Source organism: Agelaius phoeniceus, chromosome 13 (assembly GCF_051311805.1).
Source record: "Agelaius phoeniceus isolate bAgePho1 chromosome 13, bAgePho1.hap1, whole genome shotgun sequence".
Classification (NCBI taxonomy): domain Eukaryota; kingdom Metazoa; phylum Chordata; class Aves; order Passeriformes; family Icteridae; genus Agelaius; species Agelaius phoeniceus.
The window spans coordinates 19,552,141-19,576,471 of NC_135277.1; positions in this window are offsets into that span (position 1 = coordinate 19,552,141).

A 24,331-nucleotide genomic window follows, 5' to 3' on the forward strand; every position below is an offset into this window, starting at 1 on the left:
TTCTCAATTCCATGTTCTTTTGTATTGCATTCACTTCCAAAGTCCAATCCAGCACTGTGTAGTAACTTGGTGGCTTTTGAAATATTGGTCCTAAAATACTCTCCCTTAAGGTTGAACCTAAAAAAAACCCTCCCAATGATTTAAAGTGGCACATGTCAAACAAATATACAGTGTAGTTTATTTTTGTATTCCTTTCTCCTTTTTTTGGTCATATCCTGTCTTATATTCCTGAGAGAATAGTTTTTACTGTCCCTCTACACTGTAGGAAACACAGAGACATTTTTCAGATTAGCTGTGCCTGGTGGTGATGAGTTAAGGTCAGTGGAAGTATGCTAGAAAATACAGACTGATACATGTGTGTGCTCACACTGCTCTGGCTTCAGATGGACTCACACTCTGTCCTTGTCTTTCTGCCTTCCTCTGCTTTTCAATGAGTGTTAGATTATGTGAGCAGACTTTAAATTCAAGGGAAAGCACTCTTACAAAGTATGCTGAGCAAGAGGACAAAAAGCAGAACTCTTGGTTCTGTTGATGTTTTGATCTCTTACCTTATCCTAAATTTTTAAAGAAAAAAGTGAAAATATCTGTTTGATTCAAAACATGTTCTCTCCTTCAACAAATAGTAGTTCAAGAGTCTCTCCTGAGTTTTTCTGGGCCTGATTTCAGATGAAATGATGGTGAATTGGAGTGCAAAACCTGAGGCTGTGAGGTTTTATCAGATCACCTGAAGGGTCAGAGAGCAGCTCTCCTCCAGGGGTCAGGTCTGGCACAACTGGCTCCATGCAGCACTAGGGAGTGCTTTGTTTTCTGGCTCTTCAAACCATGCAAGTAAGCTGCTTCCAGAAATATGGAATGAAGCTGGATGATTTGTATGCTCCAGTACAGCAAACCCTGCAGCTCCCTACAGAAATGTTAGATCTGTTTGTTTTTTCCCTTCCTCTGAAAATGCGGTGGTGATGCTGTTTTGGACTGTCCCACTGCACAGTAGTTTTGCAAAAGTAGCATCAGTGAGGCCTACAGTCTTGCCTGTATAAGTTTTTGCATGTATTTTGCCACTTGAGTCCTTAAACTTGGTTAAAAAATCTTTCTGTGAGACCCTGGGTTTGCAGAAGAATTGTCTTTCTGAAGGGAGCTGTTGCTTGGTCACACATGACATTTTTTCAGTTTAGCAGTGCAAATGCTGCTCTCATTTCTTGCTGTGCTTCCCCAGAGGCTGCCCAGGTGGAAGTGGTGTCAGTTTGAAGCCCTTGGAGCTGCTCAATTGGTCCAAGGACCTGAACCTGGCAGTGCCACTTTGCTCTTGTGCTCTGTGGCCACTGTGAACATCTGACCAAGGAGAGACCTGGTCCCTGAGCAGTTCCTGAGATGCTCCAGGCCAGGGTTGTTCTCTAGTGATGTGTGAACCTAAGGCTGTAGACAACTCCCTCAGAATCCCACAGAATCTGCAGCACAATAATGCTGAAAGGCAGATGAAATCCTCATGTAAGCAGAGGTGAGACTGCAAATCCATGCAGAGATGATCTGTTGAGTAAGAAGGTACCATCTTCACAGTGTCACATCTCAAGGGTAGAACTGCATGTCAAATATCTCAAAAGCTACAGGAAAACACCACCTGGATATGTAACAAACTGACAGGTTTATTCTGGGATGACAGTACTTTGGATACAGAATCTTCCTGGGTCTTTGTGATGTTTTCTTTAATCATTCTTCCACAGCTTTCCTGGTAATCTGGGCAAATCTATAAGAAAGTCCTTGTTTGGTTCTATTGGATTTTTTTTCTCGCAAATGGAGAAAGTTCTAATATTTTTCAGTTGGCTTTTAAAGGTTGGCTTTTAAAGGTGGTTTTAATTTGCTTCTTTGGCAGTAAAAATCCATTTTTGCAGCCATGGGCAAAGCAGAAATTTCTGATATATTTCTGGCCAGTATTCTTCTCTGGTATTTTACTTTGAGGTGACCTCATCATGCCCTGGTATGGACCTCATTAGCTGGGAGCTTTTCTGCCATAAGATGGCAGAGGAGAGGGAATGCATTAACTACTCCTAATGACTGGGCTGCCAGGGAAGGCTCCTGTCCACAGTGATTGACAGGCAGAATCAAGTCTGGATGATTTGTTCTCCCAAAGTAGAAATAAAATAAAAGGGGCTGAAGGTTTTTTTAGGGGAAAAAATATTCTAACCTAGAGATCTCTTGTTCTTTTCATTTTTCTTGTATCTCTTGAGTTTGTAGTCTCAGAACAGTGAGCAGCAGTAAATGAGTAGTTTCTGGATATTTCCTTGGCCTGGGGAGTTTTTCTCTTTTTATTTGCTCATTTTTTTTCATGTAATTTGTATTTTTTCCAAACACTTGCTTCTTGAGTTTATGTAGCTAAGTACAATGATTTTCTGTAAATGGAAGCATCCTGCTCTCCATCTTGTATTGGTGGAAAAAAGGAGAGAGCCCAGACCTACCTATCAACCTCAGAGATCAGGACAAGCAGAAGCAGCTCTGTGTGTTTGCAGCTCCAAGGCTGGTGGAGATGGAAGAAGCAGGAGGGGTGGCCATCCCCAGCTCATCTGGGGCTCACAGGAACATGTTTGATGTTGTGGCTCTGAGTATTTCCATCATTGCTCTGTTTCTAGAGAGATTTGAAAAATTAATGTGTAAGGTATAGCCCACTGATTTTGAGGTTTTTGCAGGTTTTCAGAAGCAGAACCTCAAACTTGTAAGTGATGAGTAAGGGCCTTGCAGTGCATGCAGCAGTTCCCATGGAGTCAGCTGAAATCAGTGGAACAGGCAGGCCCTCAGCACTTTGGTAAATGAGGGCCATTACTTAAGGTAGGCCAGCAGTGGATTTAGAAGTGAGCCTGAGGGAAATCTGTTTCCCTTCCTTTTAATGATTCCTCTTCATCTGCAGAGAAATGCAACACTATTTCTACAGAGAAGGGGAGACATCCATGGAAAAACTTTCCCCAAGTAATTTATTTTTCCTCCTACTTTTTCAGTTAAGGCTTTAAAGGGAGGTCTTCCTGCATTTGAAGAAGATGGAGAGGTAGCATGACTGCAATGATTCACTAATAAGCAGTGCTAAAATAATAGGCTCTCTTCTCTCTGTCTCCTGTTTTGTGGTAAGGGCTTGTTTCTTCTGTAGATTCCACCAGAAACCTGTGCTGTGAAGGGTGCTCAGAGTCTTCTCCAAGAGGTGCAGAACTGCTGTGTGAGTGCTCATATTGACAGCTGAGAATCTCAGGTAAATGAGCAGGAGCCTGAGGCTGTGCAGAGCTTTAAGGGCAGGCACTTGTGGCTCCTGCCTCTCCCTTTGGTGACTGTGCTGCTTCCAGACAGCTGGAAAACAGGCTCCATGCCTAGGGCTGAGGAGGCAAAAGGCAAGGCTGGGAACTGATCCATCCAGGCTGTTCACCTGCACAGCCACTGCCAACTTTCTGTGGTCTGAGGTGAAGCCTCTGGGTCCTCATATGGCGAGGCCAAGCTTCTGATGGGATCTCTGGATATTGTGGGGCTGTATGCTTGGGGAGCACGTGGAAATTGGATGTGATTTACACCTGCTGCTGCTCAAGGGAGCCCTCTTGACCACAGAAAGAGCCTTTGCATTTATGGAAGAGGATTCAAGTCTATGAGCGGTCTCATCTCTATTAGCACAGTAATACCCACCAGCTTCATTTAAAACATTTACTTAAATACTTTTCTGGCTGAGAACTGCATATCACTGAAGTGACAGGGTTTTTGAAGGGACTAACAGTTCTGTGTTCTGTGAAGTCTTTGTAAAACTATTTTGTTAATAGACATTTTAAGTATCTTTAAAGAAATGTCACCATAGGAGAGCAGCTGTCTACAAACATGGTGCTGGGAAGGAAATAGGATAGGATTGGATCAATACAGGCTAGGTTTGTTCCTTCCCACACCTGCTTTATCTAAGATTATCAAAGCCAGCAGCAATGATACCTCTTCAGTTACTGTCACTAGGAAAGACTGGTGGATACATTCCAGCTGTTTGGCCTCAGATTTCACTGCCTCTGCTGGAATACAGCAGTGATCTAAAACCCTGAGACAAGACAGAAGGACTTCTCAGCTGTCTGAGACAAGCTGGCACAAGATAAAGTACTGTGGACCTCCTCACTGAGAACATGGTAGCCAAAACTCCAGAGAGGCTGCTCCAAGATGGAGTGGGAAGGTAATGAAATGCAGCTGGAGGTGGCTGTGGCATAGCATATAAATTGACTTAAAACAGGGGGAAGGATTGAAGGACTTTCCCAGAGTGAATGATTTCGTAGGTTATTGATTTGGGCAGCAGTTTATTTAAACATTAAAACTCTGAATGAAGCAAGTTACCCTGAAGAAAAATGTGTCAGGTGTAGAACTTGTTACAGCTAACTGGTTAGCCTCTGAGGACTTTGTAAACTGTCCAGATATATTTATTATAGAAACTATTTTCTTGAGGAAAAAATAGACTGTTACCCCCTCCAGAGTATGCTGTGGTATTTTCTGATGTGAATGCTTCAATTCTGTGGTTCTGTACCATTACAGTTACTGTGTGACTGTGCTCAAGATTTTTTAACAACCTCTCTCTGTTTCCCAGGGAAGGAGAATAAAAAATCACAACTTAAGGAAAAGAAAAATTCCTGCAATAGTTATATCATTACCCATCCAGATGTAGGATTACACTTGGTGCTCTCTGTGAGGTGCCCCACAGCAATGCAGAGGCACTGAGAAGGAAACTGTCACTCAGCAATGGAAGGGTTCAGGACAAGGAGTGACAGGGCACATTCCTGCTTTCCTCATGGCTCCTGGACACCTGCAGATATTAAATCCCTCAGACTTACAGGTTTACTGCCAAGCAAGATTGGTAAAATAAAAGTAAGACATTTAGAGGTTATGGGGAAAACTTATTTTATACTTCCTAAGGAGCAAATCTTCAGTCCCTTACAAAGGAAAAGGAATGGATGTGGGAGAAACAAGAGAAACAGGCTCCCCCCACCCTGCTGACTTGGCAAGGGTAGGGCTGGCTGATGCCCAGGCTGCAGGTGGCTCCAGAGCTCCTGTGGGTGCCCTGCTCATGGCTGCAGCGTTGCTTTAGCTCGTGCCTGTGTAGTCCCTGTTCTGACACCAACAGACCAAGCTGAGTCCCCTCCAATGTGACACACCTTGAAGCTGTCTCCACCTGTGCATGTAAGAGAGAGGAGATCTAACTAGGCTAGTATCAAAATCACACTTGTGATAGCTGCAATGTTTCTGTTCTTTTCTTGGCTGTGTGAGCTTTGTGGAGGCTAATGAGCTCATCAGGCTGCTAGAACTGGCATGAAATGGTCTCCCAGCTTCTGCACCTTAGGCTGAAATGATTCCTCATGTCCATTTTCCTGATTACCCTATGAATTCCACTCATTCATGGCAAAAGTCAGATATTCTGAGAGCTGCTGCTGCTGCTCAGACCTCCAGAGCACAGCCTGCAGATGGACCTGTGTCTCACACTACTGGAACCCAAGACCAATTCAGCCAGTCCTGCCAAGTGTTCATAAGCAGCAGCCTTGCATAGCATTGTTTGCTTTGCTTTTGAACATTTCACATGTGTCTTTTCTCTTGCTTTTAACAGACTTACAGAATGAGTAATGGTCAGCAATTTACTGCACAGAGGGAATAGGAACAGCAAATGGGTTATTAGCACCACAACACCTGCAGTGGGCATGAGTTGAGTGGACAAAACAGGTGTGATTAGCATACAGTGTAGCCTGATACTGAAGCTGATCATTTTGGAGCTACAGCTTGTCTGGGTTAGTTTGCTCCCAGTAGGGGAGTGGCTGCTGTCCAGCTTGTGTGGTTCTTTCCCCGAGCTAGCAGAAACACCCATGCACCCTGCCCCCTCCATACCACCAAAAAAATATTAAAATTTGCACTGTGTTGGATTGCAGAGGATTGCAGTTCTTTGCTGTGTTGGTGGGTACCAGGTCCAGATGTTCAATGCTGTTGGCATTGCAGCTGTGTGAGTAAAAGTCTTGCTACCTTAAACCAGATTTTAATATGTCCTTCATTACTAAATAAATATAATACAGTGAACACTAAATCAATAAATTCTGACTGTCCCCAAAGCAATTATTGTAAAGCCAACAAACCAGACATTCAGGTTAATTTCAAAAAGAGAAACTTAAACAGGAGAGCACATCAGCATCCTCTGTGTGACCTGTGCTGAGAGCTGTGGTGGCACAATAAAGGTATTGCAGGGTTCATGGTCCCTGCTCCATTGGAACAGTTTTGCTTGGCTGGGTTTGTAAGGTTGTCTTCATTGCTTTTTTGCTCTGGTGGTGCTAGAAAGCATAAACTTTTGTGCTGTGATCCCTCTGTTTTATCATAATAGTATGTTTCAATTTATTGGGATTTGTCTCAGTAAATAATGCTGTTCTAGGAAGGCAGGGAACAGGGGACACCAAAGAACAATTAAAACATATCTGTCCTATATTCCACCTTAAATTTCTGGTAGGTATTCTACTGCAATTCTGCATCCCTGGAGGTTTTGTTGTTTAAATATTTAAACAATAAAAATTACTAAAGCTCTAAGAATGATGTCTCATGATATTCAGTGACCTGAAGATAAGCTGTATCAGCCCTCAAGAAGGTAAAGAAAAGACTTGCATGTAGAAGGTGAAATACAGTCTCACTAAAGCTCTGTAAGTGAAATCACCCTTAAGATTCTCTCATGCCAGGATATGTTATCCGACAGGCCAGCTCTGGAAAATGCCTGTTGTCTTAACTAATTAAGATATATTTTTGACAGGGCAGATATCATATCATATCATCTGAGCAAGTTGTACACAAGCTAATAATTCAATTTTTCCAAGCAAAGCTAACTGTGCAGTGCAAAAAAGACCTGTCACAGGAAAATGTCAACATAGCAGAGGAGCTGGAATACATTTTGAGGCCCCAAAGTAGCTTCTTTGTCTGGCTGACTGTATGTACAGAGCCTCAGCCCAGGAGAATATAGTCTGTCTGTGCATTTTTGCACAAGTAATTGATGCTGTCCTCTTCATGTGAGAAGAATGTAGAACATGGTACATTTTTAACCTAGAAGCATTTGCTGCTTGTACTCTCTTGCAGCTGGGCCTCCTTGCATTTTCAGTTGTGACAAAGAAAAGGAAAGTTTTATTAGAAAACATCCTCTGCATTTTAAACATCCTGTGTATTGCAGAAGGTGGCAGAGTGGTTCAGCAGGACTTTATGGGACACATTCATTCCCAGGAATTATTATGAAAGAATACGTTTGCTCTAGTGCAGACAAAACTGTGGCTGTGGTGGATGCTGGCACTCCTGGGTGATCTCTCCTGTACAGGCTGGACACACCCCCATGGACCTTTCAGGCCTGTCTCCTTTACAGTCTGAGACCAAGGACTTGCTGTCCTATAGCCAAGCAACCTTCATTTATTCCTAGGATCTTTTAGAACATGGAGATTGTCATCATGCTCAGAAAACAAGATGTGAATGGGAGGAACCTGCAAGGAGAGGTGGCTGGGGATCCTCTCATTTGTACATGCTGAAAGTTGTGGGCCTCTTCTTATAGAGAAATGACTGAGAAGTGCCACAGTGCACCCTGCCATTCCTGGGGAGGAGGAGCAGTGTGTAAGGTGCTTGAAAAGTTGGTTTTCTCCACTTGCCACACTTTTGGTACTGGATTGTCTCAGCTGTGGTCTAGGGGTTGCTTCCTATGTGGTGGTGTGTGGGAGGGGTGTCTGTTTATTCCTTTAATTTCAAACAACAACAACAAGAACAACAACAAAAGCCACGATAAACCACAACAAAACACTTCTGTCTTGGGTTCAATAGTGTAACAGCAATTAGGTTCTAAAGCAATTAGGACCAGCAGCACATACAATAAGGCTCACTGTGCATGGAAAGCAGCCCACCCTGGTATTGCTCTAGCAGTCCATGCATTAAACCCTGCAGATAAGCTGCCAGAGGATATTTTTTTCTTCTGCTGTTCTTGGGAAATGCTATTTCAACTGTCCTGTTTTGAAGATTAAGGAAATGGATTTGCTGAATCAAAATATTTTGCCGTTGAAAAATAATAGCAGATTGAATCATGTAATATCATAATGTAAGTTTGGCATAAAAATAATTCCAAAATGGTATGTTTTCAATCAACAGCTTGCTGGAAATTTGATAAGTAATTACTCACCTGTTAAGCAGGAAAGTAAGGTCTGACAGTCCTTGGTAGGGGGGAGGAGAAACAAACTATGTAGTTAAGAGGTTCTAGCATTCCTCTGCTTTTTAGTGCTCAGTGAATTTGAATCCTGGTGCCAGCCTAGAGCAGAGCCTGGTCTTGGTTCTGTTGGTAGTGGGACTCTTGTGCAGGCAGCCCAGTTTCCCTGTGCCCCAGTTAGGAGCTGCCCCAGCTCTGTACAGTGAGGTGCAATCCCACTTCAGGCCCATATGTAATGAGAGTCCCAGATGGTTTTGTGCAGCCAGGTTTGTGCTTTTTTTTTTTCTGTTTCTTCAGTGAAGCTGAAATTTTCTTTCCAGTTACACCTGGTTTTTAACCCTTCCTTCATCAAAAAGGCAACCAGATGGTGATTTGCATTTCCCAGGGGACCAAAAGCAGTGAAGGCTAACACTGGAGCTGCTTACTTCTCCCTGAGCATTCCTCCTCTGACCATGCTGTGCACATTTCTGGGAACCCAAACCAGCTGTGGACAGGCAATTCTTTATGTTTTGTGGTTTACTAACCCAGGTTTCAACCACTAGACTTTCTAAAGTACAACAACTGGTGTTGTCACTGCTCACAGCTTGATCCCACATGAACCAGTGCTGCTTTGCACAATAAACCCCATCATATGTTTAATTCCAGAAAAAGGCTTTGCCTAAAAGGGTGGTGTGAATCTCTTTGAAATAGATATGAATTAAATTTTTATGTGTGAAACTGGAAAAACCTTTTTGTATTACTGATTTGTTACATTAAATATCCTTTGTGTGGTCCATGCCTCATCTACAGCAAAATGCAGCTGTGCAAAGGGACACGTTGCTTGCCTTTTGTCAGGTTGCATCAGTCAAAACAAATGCTGCCTTCTGTTCCTCAGCTGCTTTGCTTCTGCCCGTGCCCTCCTGGTTTCTTTGCTCAGTGGAATCCCTCTTTTGCTCTCATTCTGTCTGCTACAAATGGTTAGGAATGGGAGTCAGCAGAAAGGCTTTGATTTTCATTCCAAGTGAGGACAGCAGCAGGCAGGGCATGGCAGCCAGGCTCTCCAGCCCTTCACTGGGGCACCCTTGACTGATGGTTTCAGTAACCTGGGAAAGCTGGGCTGGTCTTAGGAAGCACTTGGATTTCGATTGTTTCTCTCTTAGAAGCCTGTACAGATCTGACTAGCAGGCAAACAGCAGGAGGAGCTCAAGGCAGATCAGGCAGTAAGAGACCAGGATACTTCTGGCAAGAGGGCTTGGGCCTGGGCCAGCAGCTACAGGACTGTACTGTGAGGGTGATGGAAAAGCACCTCTTTTTGGGAACCTTCCTGCCCTGCTCTTTGGCTGGTTTGGATGGGTTCTCACCCACCTCATCAAATGACCTAAACCTTTTGTCTGTTAATTCCATTATGTGTATTAAGAAGCCACATCAGACTGCAGTGTTTTGGTGTTTTCCCTCAAGTTGTCATTAAAGGACACTTGGAAGCAATGTGAGGAGTAACCACTAAATGTACACTTCTTTTGGACAGGATGTTTCCAGCTGCTGTCTGTTATTTCTGCTTGTGCATCCAGGCACTGCAATGTCTCTGCCTGTTGATGGGGTCAGTGTGAGAGTGAGCTGCTAACAGGATTTGGTTGTGGCTGGATAAGCTCATGGAGACCTGCAGAGCAGTGTCCAGAACGCCTGGACCTTGTCTGGGTTAGAACAGCTTTCAGCAGCTATGGTGAAAAACCTGGAGAGGTGAAAGGAAATTTTAAATGATCAGCAGCCTCTCTACTTTGAGCTACTGCACTTCTGTTTAGTTTACATTACCCTGTCCTGCACCTTTGTGAATGTATCAAACCCAAGAGATTTTAGCAGACCAGTGCCAGGGGGGCAGTGACAAGTTTTGTGGTCTGATCAGGGAGTGAGTGGGTTCAGGCCTCCAATTTTGGCTTAACTATTTACTGGACAGTAACACCTGCAGGGAAATGTGCTGCTTCTGCTGGGTTTAGTCCAGTTATGCTGGGTTGCACTGGAATGGACAGTGTGAGCTGAAGGGAAATACTATGGGAATTATCTTAAGGGCCCTTTTGCTCTTTTATTATCTTAGGTTAAATTTCTCTGGACACTTTTCAATTCAACAAGTAAGAAATTTATACTGGTATTTTTTTTCCATTTTGGTTTTTCAGTCTCTAATTTTTGCATAGACTCCTTTGTTTTTCCTACTTGTGTTCAAGATAGCCCAATGTTATGAGTGGCTACCTAAGCAAAACACTCATCTCCTTTGGGATTGCCTATCCTCTTGATTCTAAATTTTATTCTTTTGAAAACCATTTAAAAAGTGATTGTTAAAATATCAGAGATAATCACTAAGTGGAGCAATGGAACTTTCCCCTAAGAGAAAACACAATCAATTCATAAAATATTCCCTGCAGATGTCTTAGAAAATGTTCCCTCTCCTCCTGCAATTCCCACTAGCAGTATGATATGCTCTGCATTGTGGATATTTTTCCTAAGTGTCAGGCATGAGGACTCCTTACAAACACCATCCTCTCATTTGTATTCCATGGAATTTAACCTAGGGGATGTTTCTGGGGGCATTCACAGGCAGAGAAGAGGGTGGATGCAAACTGCCTTCTGTGCTGTGCTACAGGCACTCCTTCTTTCTGAGCAACTACTCAGGATAGATTGGGTAAATCTCTGGCACTTGGGTAGAAAGGTTCTCACTTTGGCCTTTTTAACATGGATATGGGATTTTGCCTCACCTGTGCAAGTGAGGCTGTGTTCTTGCAGGGACTTGGCTTTAGGTTTGGATGCTCCAGAGTGTCCAAAACTCTGGATGGATTTGCTCCAAGTGATTGAAGAGCAGCACACAGGCTACAGTGATCTGAAATCGAATGTTTCCTCCTATCAATTATCTATTTGAGCTTGATAAATTTCCAAACCTGAAATATTTAGCAAAACAAAAGCAAAATGTGCTGTGGCCACTCCTGACCCAGGAGCGTTGGACTTGGGTATTTCTCTGGAGATGCCTATTTCATTAAGGAGATGCTCCTTAGCCAGTCTATGAATTTTTCTCAAGGCCTAATTTTAATGTGGGAGAATCAAGATTTGGATCTGGATTGCCTTTATCACATAGAAGAGCTGTTCTGAGAAACAAACTGCACCATGAACTGTTTGAAAGCTACCCAAGTCTCTGTACATGCAAATGCTTGAAGAAGGAATTTTAGGACTGGCTTGGTCCCTAAAACCTGCCAAAATAATATTTTTGCTCCAGACCTTCTCATATCAAAATGACATAATGTAGTGCAGAAAAGGCAATGTTGATTGGATTAAGTCAATTCTCCATTTTAATATTGATTTAAAGTGTTTGTTTGAAATATTTCATACCACCTGTACCATAATTACCTATTGGGGGGTAAATCAGATGTTTATAAAGCAGATGTACATCACCTTATCACTCTGTACAACTCCCTGAAAGGTGCCTGTGCTCAGCTGGGGCTGGGCTCTTTCTCCAGGCAGCACTGACACAACCAGAGCACACAGCCTCAAGCTGTGCCAAGGGAAATGCAGGTTGGATATCAGGGCATTTTTATTTTAATGGAAAGAGTGATAAAGTTCTGGAATGGCTGCATGGGGAGGTGGTGGAGTCATCCCTGGGTGTGTTTAACAAAGCCTGGATTGGTACTGGGTGCAAGGGTTTAGCTGAGGTGTTAGGCTGGGTTGGACTCAGTGATATTGAAGGCCTCTTCCAGCCTGGTGATTCTGTGATTCTGTGATGCTGCTTTTTCTGTCTCCTCCAGTGTGACCTGATCCTGGTAGATGTTGAGGATTTGGTTGTTTTGTTTTGTTTTTTCCAAATGACTCGAGGGCCAATAGTCATGACTGCTGTCATGTAAAACACCATCTGTGATTCTGGCTTGGCTGTGCTCTGTTCCAGATTGCACAATGCATGAGCAATAGTTCAGATTGTGGTAATGTGCTGCACTTTCATGGTGCTGGATGTACAAGACACATTTCCTTCAGGACTTTTCTCAAAGCAGTGTCTTGAATAAACAGAGCCAAAGCTATCAGTTTAACAAGATTTGAGGTAAATACTTTGAATATGTTTATAATTACAGATCACAAGCTGGTGAAAATCCCCATAATGCATGAGGATTCCAGTTGTGTGGGTTATTAGCAAGCAACAACTGAGTATGTATCTCACCCAAATTAATATAATTTACTGAGGGTAGTAGTTAAGATAGAGGGAATGAACTTTAAAAGCCACACTAACTCTGGCCAATATAATGGGAAACATTTACAAGTCTACCTAAAGTTGCTCAAAGCAATTCCTTTAAATCCAAGGGTTGGATTTCTGCAAATGTCAGCTTCCTGCAACTTCCACAGTCCCATCTGCCATAACTCTCAGTTAAGGGTTTGAAGGTTCCTGCTGGCCTCAGTACAAGCTAACATTGATTTAATCTCCTATGAAATAAAATAGATTAAAGATAAACTGAAGTATCATTCAATCCTGATGAGAACAAGAAGCATCTTGCAGAAGGAGGTCCTGTAGGAATAAATGAAAAATGCTTAAAATAAAATTTACCTAAAATCTCTTCTGGAACTGTGTAATCCTGACATTGTGAGCAGGGTCCACTCTGCCCTCTTGATGTTAGGGACAGACTGAAAATAACTGGCCCCAAAGCCAACATTTGTCTCCCAGGAGCAGTGCCTATTAATGAAAGAGATTTTTTCTTAATATCTGAAGACTGATGGGAAGGAATGAAGGAGGTACTAGAGGGTCAGCTCAGAGGAAAGATCTTCCCCTACCCACCATTCCCATCAGGGCTGTTGCCTGTTTGTGTTGATGGTCTGTGATGCCCATCTGTTACCTGAGCTGTAGCTGTGTATCTTTGTGCTTGGCTGCTCTCTGATTTATCTGTTAGCTCTCATTATCTGTAATGTGGGGATGCATGTGGGCTGCCTAGGTGTACATCAGCCTGTGGGAACCTCAGTTCCAGAGCTGGCTGCCAGTAGCTGAGGCTGACTCGTGGCTGAAGGTCTGTGTGGAGGATTTTTGCCTGTCTGGGGACTACAATGGGAATTTGAGTTGTATTGATTGAGCAACTTGAAATGACATGAGCAGTCTGAGTGATGCCATTCCTCAAGTGCAGGTCACACTGGAGTGCTGAGTGTTACCTGCTGGAGATGAGGCAGGGACAGCTGAGAGTCGTGTCATGCCTTTTCTCTGCCCTTTTCAGCATCCCCTGATGTGGCACCAGCCATGTGGAGCTGGACTGCTGCAGGCTCCTTTGTGCAGGCCTTCAGCCACACATTCCCCCTGCACCTCCCTGTGTGCACACCTTGGCCTTGCACGTTTTCTCACTTTGGCTTTGTCACTGCTCAGCAGAGTCTTGTGCTACAGTAATGTCTTGCCCACCAGGACTGGCCAGAGTTATTCCTCCCTCTCATTCTAGGTGAAAGTCTGTCATGGCAAATGTTTTAAGGAGAATTTTGTCTTTCACATCTGGGTTTGGTGAGAATCTTCTCTGCTCTGGTGTCCTCCCTCCATCCTTTCTTATTTCCCCTTAGACAGGAGCCATAAGGAGGTGAGATCCTTGCAGGTGACCATAACCTGAGAGCTGTAAGCTTTGTGTTAGAAATCTGGTGTCCTAGATACAGGATGTATATACTGACAATATGTATGTACTTGGGAAAACAGAGAGAGACAATTAGCATATCTGAGTCCAACTCAACTCTGTGAACAAGATACTAATTTTTATTTATAGCCTTGTATGCATGGAGGTGCATGTATAATTCTAGCTCAGCACAAATGAAATAGAAGGTTTTATTTATAGATATGTGTACAGTGTGTTCATCTCTATGGAATCTCTGTATTGTTCCTCAACAAGACTGACAGCTGACAGTTCTGACCAACTTGACAAGGTGCTTTTGGATAGATTTCCCAATATTTAAGACTAACAGCCAAACTCTCCACTTTTAAAGAAAGATGAAAATGGCAGATAATCAGGATGTAAATAATTTACAAAAAAGAAAACCAGTACTGTGTTAATTTGAACTTTCTTCTTTAGGCTAATAAGCTCTGGATTACAAACTCCACAGCTTGAAACTTGCCTTTTAAAAAACCTAATTGGAACTGAACACAAAAAGCAGACAATCATCACTGAGGGCAAACACAGAAGATAATCATTATGTATCTGAAGAAAAGCTGTGGCTGAGGGCTGGCTGCTCTGGAGAACAAGACCAAGACCTCTTAGCCCAGAGTGGGAACTCACCCTCCATGGGCAGTCAGGATCTTCAAGTGTCAGGGGGCAACAAAAGTTTGAGGGTTGTGTTTCTATTGACCAGTACACAGGACCAGTAATATTCTGATTTGTACAGCAATTCCCCTTGGGTTGAGGTGTGCATCTGAGGTTCTTTGGTCCTATACAGCTTCAGGGGAGAATATAATGTCCCTGTTCTGTAGAAGTTGCAAGCAAATGGAGCTGGGAGTAGACAGGGAAACAAATAATTGATTCAAATTTTCTGCTTCCTGAAGTAGCAGATTTGTAAACAGCTGGAGATCCCAATTTTATTCCAAGCTACACACATATTAAGATCAAAGCCATATTTCTGAAGTTTGGTTTATGAATTAACAATATTCTGAAAATAACAATAAGCTTTGTTTTTAGGCTTAGCAATACTCGGGGTTTGTACGATTTCCTGCTCGTGCCTGGCCTTAAATGTAAGTTTGGGTTTTGCTGCTGGAAGGCTGCTCCAAGTTGATTTGCATCTGTGTGGGGTAGCAAGTCAGCAAAACCTACCTCACCCTTCCCTGCAGGACCAGCAGCACTCCTGGCAGAGGGCATTTCAGGCAAATGCCATCAGTCTGTCACAAGTGACTCTGGTCTAGTGCAGCTCAGCAGCAGAACTGAAAAATTACGTTGTATGTGATATCTGGGATTTGTTACTTCAGACACTATAGGGAGCTCCTAGCTCAAACCTCCACTTCCTCACCAAGCACAACTGGAAGAGTAAATGGGCACAGGGAGGCACAGGGAAATCTGTTCTGTAAGCTCAGGAACAGGGTTCCATGGATGTGACAGCATGAAAAATGGACGTGCTGGGTCTGAACTCCTCAGATATGCTATCATGTTTAGTAAGCTGCTCTCCTCTCCATGTCTGTGGCTTGCAGACAAGGATTCTCCTCCTGGCTTCCAGCATGGCTTAGCTTGCCATCAGCATGGCATCAGCAGAGAGAAACAAGCACAACTTGGGGAAAGGCTCACTGCCAGTCAGTGCTAACAAAACTCACTTCAGACCTTTTCTCGGTGCATTATTAAGGTCAGTGAGCCAGACTGTAAATAAGAGGCCTCATTTCCAGCAGACCTTGCCTGTGCCATTTCCTTGGAAGCTGGCAGAGTGTCAGGTGAGACCTGGCAGATGTGACTGTGGCAGTGGAGGCTGTCCCTGCCAAATCACCAGTGCAGCCTCTGCTCAAAGGTGCTTCTCCCATTATGCCAGAAAAATATTTGCCTGTGTCCCAGTCATCCCTGCTCACACCTGACTTCTTAGCAGGATCCCACCCTTTGGTTTAAATGAAAATCAAAGGCCCCCTGGCCTTAACCCAGACAGGTTCTGTTACTCAGCTCCCACACCCAGCTGTACTGACAGAAATGAGAGTGGAGGTCTCTGGGGGTGGGAACAAGCAGGTGGGCAGAGGGACACACAATGGTACCCCTCATTGCTATAAAGGAAACATTTGTGCAACTGGAACATTTTGACTGGAGTAGCCTTCAGCTGCTTTTACAGCAGGGCAGAGATCTAGGGTGAGAAAGGGAGGCTGACACAGCAGGGGACACTAATGTCAGCTAAACCCACCATGCCCTGTGTCTTGGAGCCCCTCATTTTAGCTGTGCATGCACAGCATCTCTTGGTTTATCAGCCTTGTTTCTCTGCCAGTGAGCACTTAGTGAGCAAATTATATCCCACAGCCATTTGCCAGGACAGTGATCAGCTCTCTGAAAACAAAGGGTCAGATCTGGGAGCAGCACCTAGGAAAGGGCTTGTTCAGTGCAGTTGTAAAGTGTCCTTATGTTCTAATTGAAAAAAAACAACCAGGGTGAGGTGGGGAATAAAAAGCAGAAAGCAGAGAGCAGCAGCAGTTGTTCAGGGGAGTGGGTGGGCAGCCCTGAGACAATTGTTTCTTTCATTTTTTCACCTGTAGCTGTTGTGTGGAGTGAATCTTCGTAGAGGAAGGGGCTGCACAGCCAGCTGTGCCATTGCCACATTGGTTTGTATTCACAGTCCTGCTCCCTGCTGAAAACCAGAAACAAAAGCAAAAATGCATTCTGTATGGCAGTGCTAGTTTGTGTATTTCTTGGCAAACAGCTGCAATAAGCCTAGCTGGGATTTTAAAGTACAACTATTAATTATATGCCTTGTGCTAAACATTGATGAATTTCTTTGTGGTAGAAAATATGTGCACGTTTCTTCTAGGCATTAAAGCCTTTTCTCTTTGGTGGTGGTAATTAAAAAACAAGGACAATATGACTGGCAGAATGTAGTGGGTTTTTTTTCTTTTTCTAAGGAAACATAATTTATAAATTAAAAGCACTATGTCTCAGCCAAGAACAAGCTGGTCTTCTGAACTATGGCATGAATGTCATCAATGAAAATGAAAGATAAAAGATGAAAAGCATCTCCTTTTCAGTTAGAATGAACATTTTGCTACTATTGCCAGGAGAGGAGTTTGTAACCCTTCTTCACTCAGTGGGACAAGTTGCCAGGGAAATCCTGACTCCTTGAGAGCAGCCTCCCAGAACTTACCCAGCCCAGTGACCCTCCAAAGGTGAACAGAGGGACATTCCAGGGAACATTCCCTGTCTTCATCTGGGCAGGTCTTGTCTCTGTAAACAGAGATAGGAGGGGGGTGAGGGACCTGCTAAAGTACAAACAAGTCAATAAGTTCTTAGAAATACACTTAGACTTGACAAATTAGTAACCATCCAAAGGAGCAAACAAGGGGTGCTTTCCTCCCTTCCTGTGGATATGGCCAATGTCTGCACCACAGATAACATTTCCTGCAATAAACACCTGTCCAGAAATGAGGTGCCTTTTCAGCATTGCTTTAAGGATCTCTGCATTTCTTTGGCCACTAAAAGGAAGATTTTAGCCCTCCTGTCTTTCTCTTTCACCTCTCTTCCTTATCCTAATATTGGTGAGAGGCTGATCTGAGTGCAATTTAAGCCATTAAGTAAAAGGAAAGATTTTAAACATTTCAGGTCTCACTGAGCAGCCTTTTCAAGGGTGCAACTGAGAAAACACAGGGAGTGGAAGGAGTGTAGATCCACATTTTTCAGTGGTAATCTGATCGTAGATCGATTTAAATAAATCATGAATTAATCCATTCTTAAACAGAGCCCACTGTCTGAGAGTTGGATTCAGTTAATTACTTTCCATGTTAGCAAGGTGCATACTCTAAACTGATCAAGTTTAATGGTACTAGAAGGGTTGAGGTGGTTTGGGTTTTTTTTTAATGAATATAATTTTAAAAAATTTTTTGTTAGTTTGTGAATTGACTTGTCAGTGTTGCACTCCTAAACTTAGTTTAGTGTTGGAAACTTGAAACCCTGAATCTTGAGTCTACAGCTTTGCCTTTTGTTCTCAGTCTCTACAATAGGAGGTTGCAGTTCTCACCTGTTGAGTTGATGGTTTAGGTGTTTCTGCTCTGTTGTGACCATGGAGGATGGATGTGTAGTTAATTCTCTCCTGTAGTGATTTTATTTGTTTTGATGACACTATGTTATTCTGCCTTCTGCTTGTCAGTAATTTAACAATCTCTTTATCTGGAAGCTAATTAAGAGTTGGGCTGGCTGAGTTCTTTGCAATTAAAAGCAAAGCAAGCATGATATTCTGTTTTCCAAACTATATCCCTGAAGTTTAAACATCTCAGTGAAAAACCTGGGGTTTGTAAGAGCTCTCCCTGCTCTCATTTTTGTTCTCTTTCCCTGCTCTCTGTCCCTTGTTTCAAGATTTAATTTATTTTTGCCAAGGACAACACTGGGGTGGGGAGGGGAAGTACAGAGAGCTGGGCAATAAAACATCTTTTTCAACTCTCCCCACACAAGTACCTGTCTTTCTATCAGTGCAGGTTGGAAGTAGCTGCAAATGCATTTCTGTGGCCCCAGTATGCCTGCACTGTGTGAGCACCTCTGCCCTCTTCTTGATATTTTTAGCCCTGCTTTTCTTTGGTGTATCTCTGCTCTTCCTCTGCACTAGAGGACAGTGTACCTTCCTCTGTGCTGCTCCTGTTCTCACTGCCCTTTCCTGACCCCTGGCATTTTTTCCTAGAGGCAGTGGGATGAATTTGACTGGTATTCAAGCTCCAGGCATGACAGTGCCATAAGTCTCTGATGACACTGGGTATCACAGGAACTGCTGAGGACACTGCTCTCCTTTTGAGAGGCCTGATTATGCAGTAGGGTCCTACTTTGTGTCCTCATGCTGCTACTGAGGGGGAGCTGGGCCAGGAGGAGTTAATCTCAGCTCTTGGGCCATCAGAACAGCCAGGGCCTGCCTGGCAGCATGTATGGCCTGGGGCCATCCTCCCACTTGGCATCTCCAGCCTGATGAGGCCCCTGCTACTCCCCTTTGGGTCTAGGGCTCGTTGCCCCAGTACACAGGGAAGGAAGCAGCATCTGCCTTTGTCTGCAGTGCTGTGAGGAGCTGTTTGCTGATGGCAGGAGCTGCAGCAGGGCAGTGTGCATGCAGGAACAGCAGCAGGGCTGTGTGTGTGTGTGTGTGCAGGAACAGCAGCAGGGCTGTGTGTGCAGGAACAGCAGCAGTGCTGTGTGTGTGCAGGAACAGCAGCAGGGCTGTGTGTGTGTGTGTGTGCAGGAACAGCAGCAGTGCAGTGTGTGTGTGTGTGTGTGCAGGAACAGCAGCAGTGCTGTGTGTGTATATGCAGGAACAGCAGCAGGGCTGTGTGTGTGTGTGTGTGCAGGAACAGCAGCAGTGCTCTGTGTGTGTGTGTGTGTGTGTGTGCAGGAACAGCAGCAGTGCTCTGTGTGTGTGTGTGTGCAGGAACAGCAGCAGGGCTGTGTGTGTGTGTGTGTGCAGGAACAGGAGCAGGGCTGTGTGTGTGTGTGTGTATGTGTGTGTGTGTGCAGGAACAGCAGCAGGGCTGTGTGTGTGTGTGTGCAGGAACTGCAGCAGGGCTGTGTGTGTGTGTGTGCAGGAACAGCAGCAGGGCTCTGTGTGTGTGTGTGTGTGCAGGAACAGCAGCAGGGCTCTGTGTGTGTGTGTGCAGGAACAGCAGCAGTGCTGTGTATATGCAGGAACAGCAGCAGGGCTGTGTGTGTGTGTGTACAGGAACAGCAGCAGTGCTGTGTGTGTGTGTGTGTGTGTGTGTGCAGGAACAGCAGCAGTGCTGTGTGTGTGTGTGTGTGTGCAGGAACAGCTACAGTGCTGTGTGTGTGTGTGCAGGAACAGCAGCAGGGCTCTGTGTGTGTGTGCAGGAACAGCAGCAGTGCTCTGTGTGTGTGTGTGCAGGAACAGCAGCAGGGCTGTGTGTGTGTGTGCAGGAACAGCAGCAGGGCTCTGTGTGTGTGTGTGTGTGCAGGAACAGCTACAGTGCTGTGTATATGCAGGAACACCAGCAGGGCTGTGTGTGTGTGTGTGCAGGAACAGCAGCAGGGCTCTCTGTGTGTGTGTGTGTGTGTGTATATGCAGGAACAGCAGCAGGGCTGTGTGTGTGTGTGTGCAGGAACAGCAGCAGTGCTCTGTGTATATGCAGGAAAAGCAGCAGGGCTCTGTGTGTGTGTATATGCAGGAACAGCAGCAGGGCTGTGTGTGTGTGTATGCAGGAACAGCTGCAGTGCTGTGTGTGTGTGTACAGGAACAGCAGCAGGGCTCTGTATATGCAGGAACAGCAGCAGGGCCCTGTCCCACTCACCCAGGGACACCACACCGTGGAGCCCCCGAGGGCTGGGCAGCTCGGGTGGGTGACACAAAGCCAGCAGCAGTGGCTGTCAGTGGCTTCTTGCAGAGCGACTGCTGATGGCAGAATGGGCCTGGCTGCCCTGGAGGAGGAGGCAGCTGGGGTGGTGGGGACCAACCCTAACCTCGCTGCTTGCTTTTTCTTTACTTTTTTTGTGTGTTTTTTTAACACCTTCCTGAAGTATTGCCGATTTCTGAACCCTGTACAGACATCTTGATTAAACATAGGAATAGTGTCAGAGGTCCTACAGCTGCCAGAAGAAAAATGAGTTTATAAGAAAAGTCTTGCTTTGTTAGGAAAATACTTCCCCAAAGTGAGGACTTCTGTATAGTTATTTAGGAGGTTGGAGTGTGCATAGATTTAGAGTACAGAGAGCACAAAGCCATCGGACCTGCCAGGAATTTCCCACAGAGCTGCAGCTCTGCCTTTTTCTAGGACAAGAGGCTACAAATGCTTCTGGAATTGCTGTTCTGTTTGGGTATTTCATTTGTTTGTTTTTAAATCTGACAGTGAATTCAAAATATGTACTTAGAGCAGGAAGTGTTCTCTCCAGGACTAAAAACACAGTTACAAAGAAAATAAATAGGAAACATAATATGTAAGTTTTCATTCACTGTTCCTACAGAGAGGTCCTAGCATCTTTTGGGTGATTTTTTTTTCCCCCAGAAAATAAAGGCTGAATTTTACTGTGAGGAAAAAGAAGGCAGCTCTTCCACAGCACCTGGATTATTTAGACTGCTTCTTTTAATTTCTGCTGTTGCATGAGCTGATTGGTTTTTTTAGGGTGCTTTAATGCAAAGTTTGTGCTGGAAAAGTGACCTTGTTATGAGAATACCTAGTAGACATTCAATATGCCAGCAGGACTAGCCTAGTAAAGTTAATGGCTTGAAAATTCAATTTGAAATGGTACTTTGATTTAAAAGAATTTATCTTTGCAGTAAATTGACATTTGAATAATGTGGTTAATTCTACCAGCAGAAGTATTAGAAAGCAGTGGTGTTTATATATCATTTCCTTGTGACTTCTAAGGTAGTTGTCTGGCACAATGCAAAAAAAAAAGAAAACAGAAGATAAAAGGAGAAATTGGACACTTGAAACTCAGTTGCAGGATTTCAGTCTTCTCTTTCTTTCTTTCTTTTTTCCCCTGGAGTTTAACTGGGTAACTCCCATTGCAGACCTTTTATATCTGTCTGATAAGCCATCAATTGACTTCACTTTGACTGTTATTGACCAATACTGATCTGTGGTTTGAATCTTTCAGGGAGGAAATGTATCAGGATAATCAAGGAAGGATTCAGCTGGATTTGACCCATTTAAAGAACACACAGACGGTGGAAAACTGGGAAATGCAATGTAGTATCTGCATGCATTTAGAGTTTCGAGATGCTGGTGTGAGACTCCTCTGCTGTTTGAGCAATGCTCCTTAGCACCAGTTTGTTACCTACAGACCAGGTCTTTTCCTGTCTGTTTTCCCCTACTTAATGACTAATTTGAGGAAAAATAAGAATCTGTATTTGAAAGGCACAGCAGGCTCCACCTGCCACACTGGCACAACCTGCTGGAGCAGCAGCCTCTCAGACTAAGTGATGCTTTTATAACAGTGCTCAGCAAAGTGCTCCTCCGAGCCAGCCCGGCGCTGTACGTGGGGCAGCAGACAAGGGGTTATGTGAACTTGCCTGTGTTGAGCACAAACATGTCAGAGCCAGTTTTAATCCTTAAGCCTGCTTTTGTTTTGAAGGTTCTTGTTTGCTGCAGGTATCTAAATTTAGCCATATTTTTGTCAGCTAGAACTTATGTTACAGAAAAGAATGCTAGCAAATCTCAGCAATGTCACACTTCATTAGTCATGCAAGCACTTAAAAGCAAGGTTAGAAACACAAAATTCTGGAGATTTGTGGAGGCAGTTGTTTAAAAATGCCACACTGAGCTTTTTAGGATTTACCTTCTGAAAATGGACCAAGTTAGAACATTAAATTTCATGAACAATGCAGCTTTCGTAAGTTTGGAAAAGGAGTATTTAAATCCTGAAGAAAAGCTTCACTGGACGTGTATGCTCCTCTTTCTTTGCAACATTCACAAGTCCCTTGCATTCTCTTCCAGGTTCAAAGGCAGAAAATGGTATTTGCTGACAACCTGCTTTTCTCTCCTAGTGGCTGCAGGCTGCTTGGGTCCTGCAGATAAGCTTGGGGCTCTCCCAGCATCCCATTCTGAGCATCCTTTCCCCCTTCTGCTGCTGCAGGGGGCTGGCAGGGGGAGGGCACAGGTCACACCACACTGAGAGGCAGCAGGTCCCACACAGGACCCCTCTGCAGCAGGTCCCACACAGGACCCCTCTCTAACTGAGCCAGGGTTGTTATTTCTGTTGGTGAGATCTGCTGTTCATGCAGCTGTATATAAAAATTTAACTTGCATCTATTGATGTGCACTTCCTGCAGTGTGCTCTTGAAAAGAGAGAAGCTCCTCTCAATTTTTTGTTTTAATATAGTTGTGTGGAATTAACAGGAGGTATTAAAACCAGAGTCTTTATTCCCTGGACTTTTTCCAATTTATTACCTTTTTTTCTACTTTTGACCTTTGGCTACTTGAAAATTTGGTAAGAGGATACCTTTAAAAAATTACTTCTTAGTAAAAACATGCATAGAAGGCTCCAATTGCATTCCAAAAAGGCCTGGGTACTTTACATAATATGGAAATCTCATCCTTCTTGTGATAGTGCCACTCTGCAACAATATTCTTGAGCATCCTGCAGTTTGGTCCAGTTTCCAGGCAACCTTTGTGTCCTGTGCTGCTCAGCTTGGGAGAAGAGCCATCACAATCACCAAAGGGGCAGCTGTTGGGGTGAGGTTAGTGCCATGGATGCTCAGAACATTCCAGCCCTCCTCCTTGCCCGTGCACAGGACCTGCCAGCTGCTGTCCTGGGAGCAGAGCTCTGCAAAGGCAGTGCTGAGCCCTGACTCAAGCAGCAGCTGGGCACAGGGAGCTTGGGGAGCTGGGCTGGGCAGGAGGGGGAAAGCACTCGCTGGCAGGGCTGCAGAGGGCATGGCCAGGCCTGGCTGGTGGAGGGCAGAGCCAGCACAGGAGCCTGAGAGGGCAGAGCAGCCCCCAAAGCTGAGTGAGCACTGAGTGAGCACGGAGCAAGGGAGGCCAAGGGAGCAGTCATGTCTGGGAGGCTTTGTTAGGAACTTGTGAGCTGTTGTCCTCTTAAAGCTGCATTTAAACCAAGGTCTGAGGGGAAACTTCTGGGTAAATCCCCATTATCCTCATTTCTCCACACCACAATTGTTACAGCAATAATTCAGAGGAAATGAAGTTCATAACCAAAGTCCTGACTTTGTTTCTCAGTTGTGAGTTACACCCAAGCAGTCTGTCCTCACAGCATCTGTCTATCAAGTGGTTTTACACCTACTGGGAACTTCAACAGCTCTCAAAGAAAAATTCAAGACATCCTTACTAGTGTTGTCTTCATTAGACTGGCAGTTGCAAAGTTATGAGGAAACAGATTCACAGATTATTCTAAACCAGAAGGTATTAGAAACATTTTAGGCCTGAAGACTTGATGTCTCCTGTCAGGAAGAATATTTGGTTTGGCATCTCATTGCAAGGGTTTGGGGATTGTTTTTTCCTTAAAGCTTTAATAGTATCTCTATTCCTGTAGACTCAAAGATATGGATTCTTTCATAAAGATCTTTTTTCATAATACCTAGACAATTTTGTACAAATTGTCCTGTCTCCAAATACTATTATACATTACTAATATTACTCTGCTTTTCTCTGGGCAGTGAGGATACTTTGTAGCCCTAATTTGTACAAATATCTATGTATGTTAGTACAGTGCTGTGTCCCCAGAATCACATTCCTAATTGGAATAATCCATTTTGGATTATTGTTGAATAATAGGTGGGAAATTATCCACCTTTTTTCACCAGAATTGTGTACTCTTGGTAAATTTGTTTATTTATTCAATTTCACAAAATATCCAATTCTGAACTCATAAAATGTCTACCAGTATGGAGGGCTCTCAGGATTTAAAAAGATAAAAGGTTTCAGAAGCAGGGGTCTCTAGAGTTCTGTCTATAGACTGTACACAGAGTATAAAATAATCCCTATAAAGGGTATAAATACAGAATGATTACTTGGAAATAAAGGGCATTTTGAAAATAGTGTTGTTAAATTTGATTTGTGCCAAAGTCAGAAGTATCAAAAAATAGAAA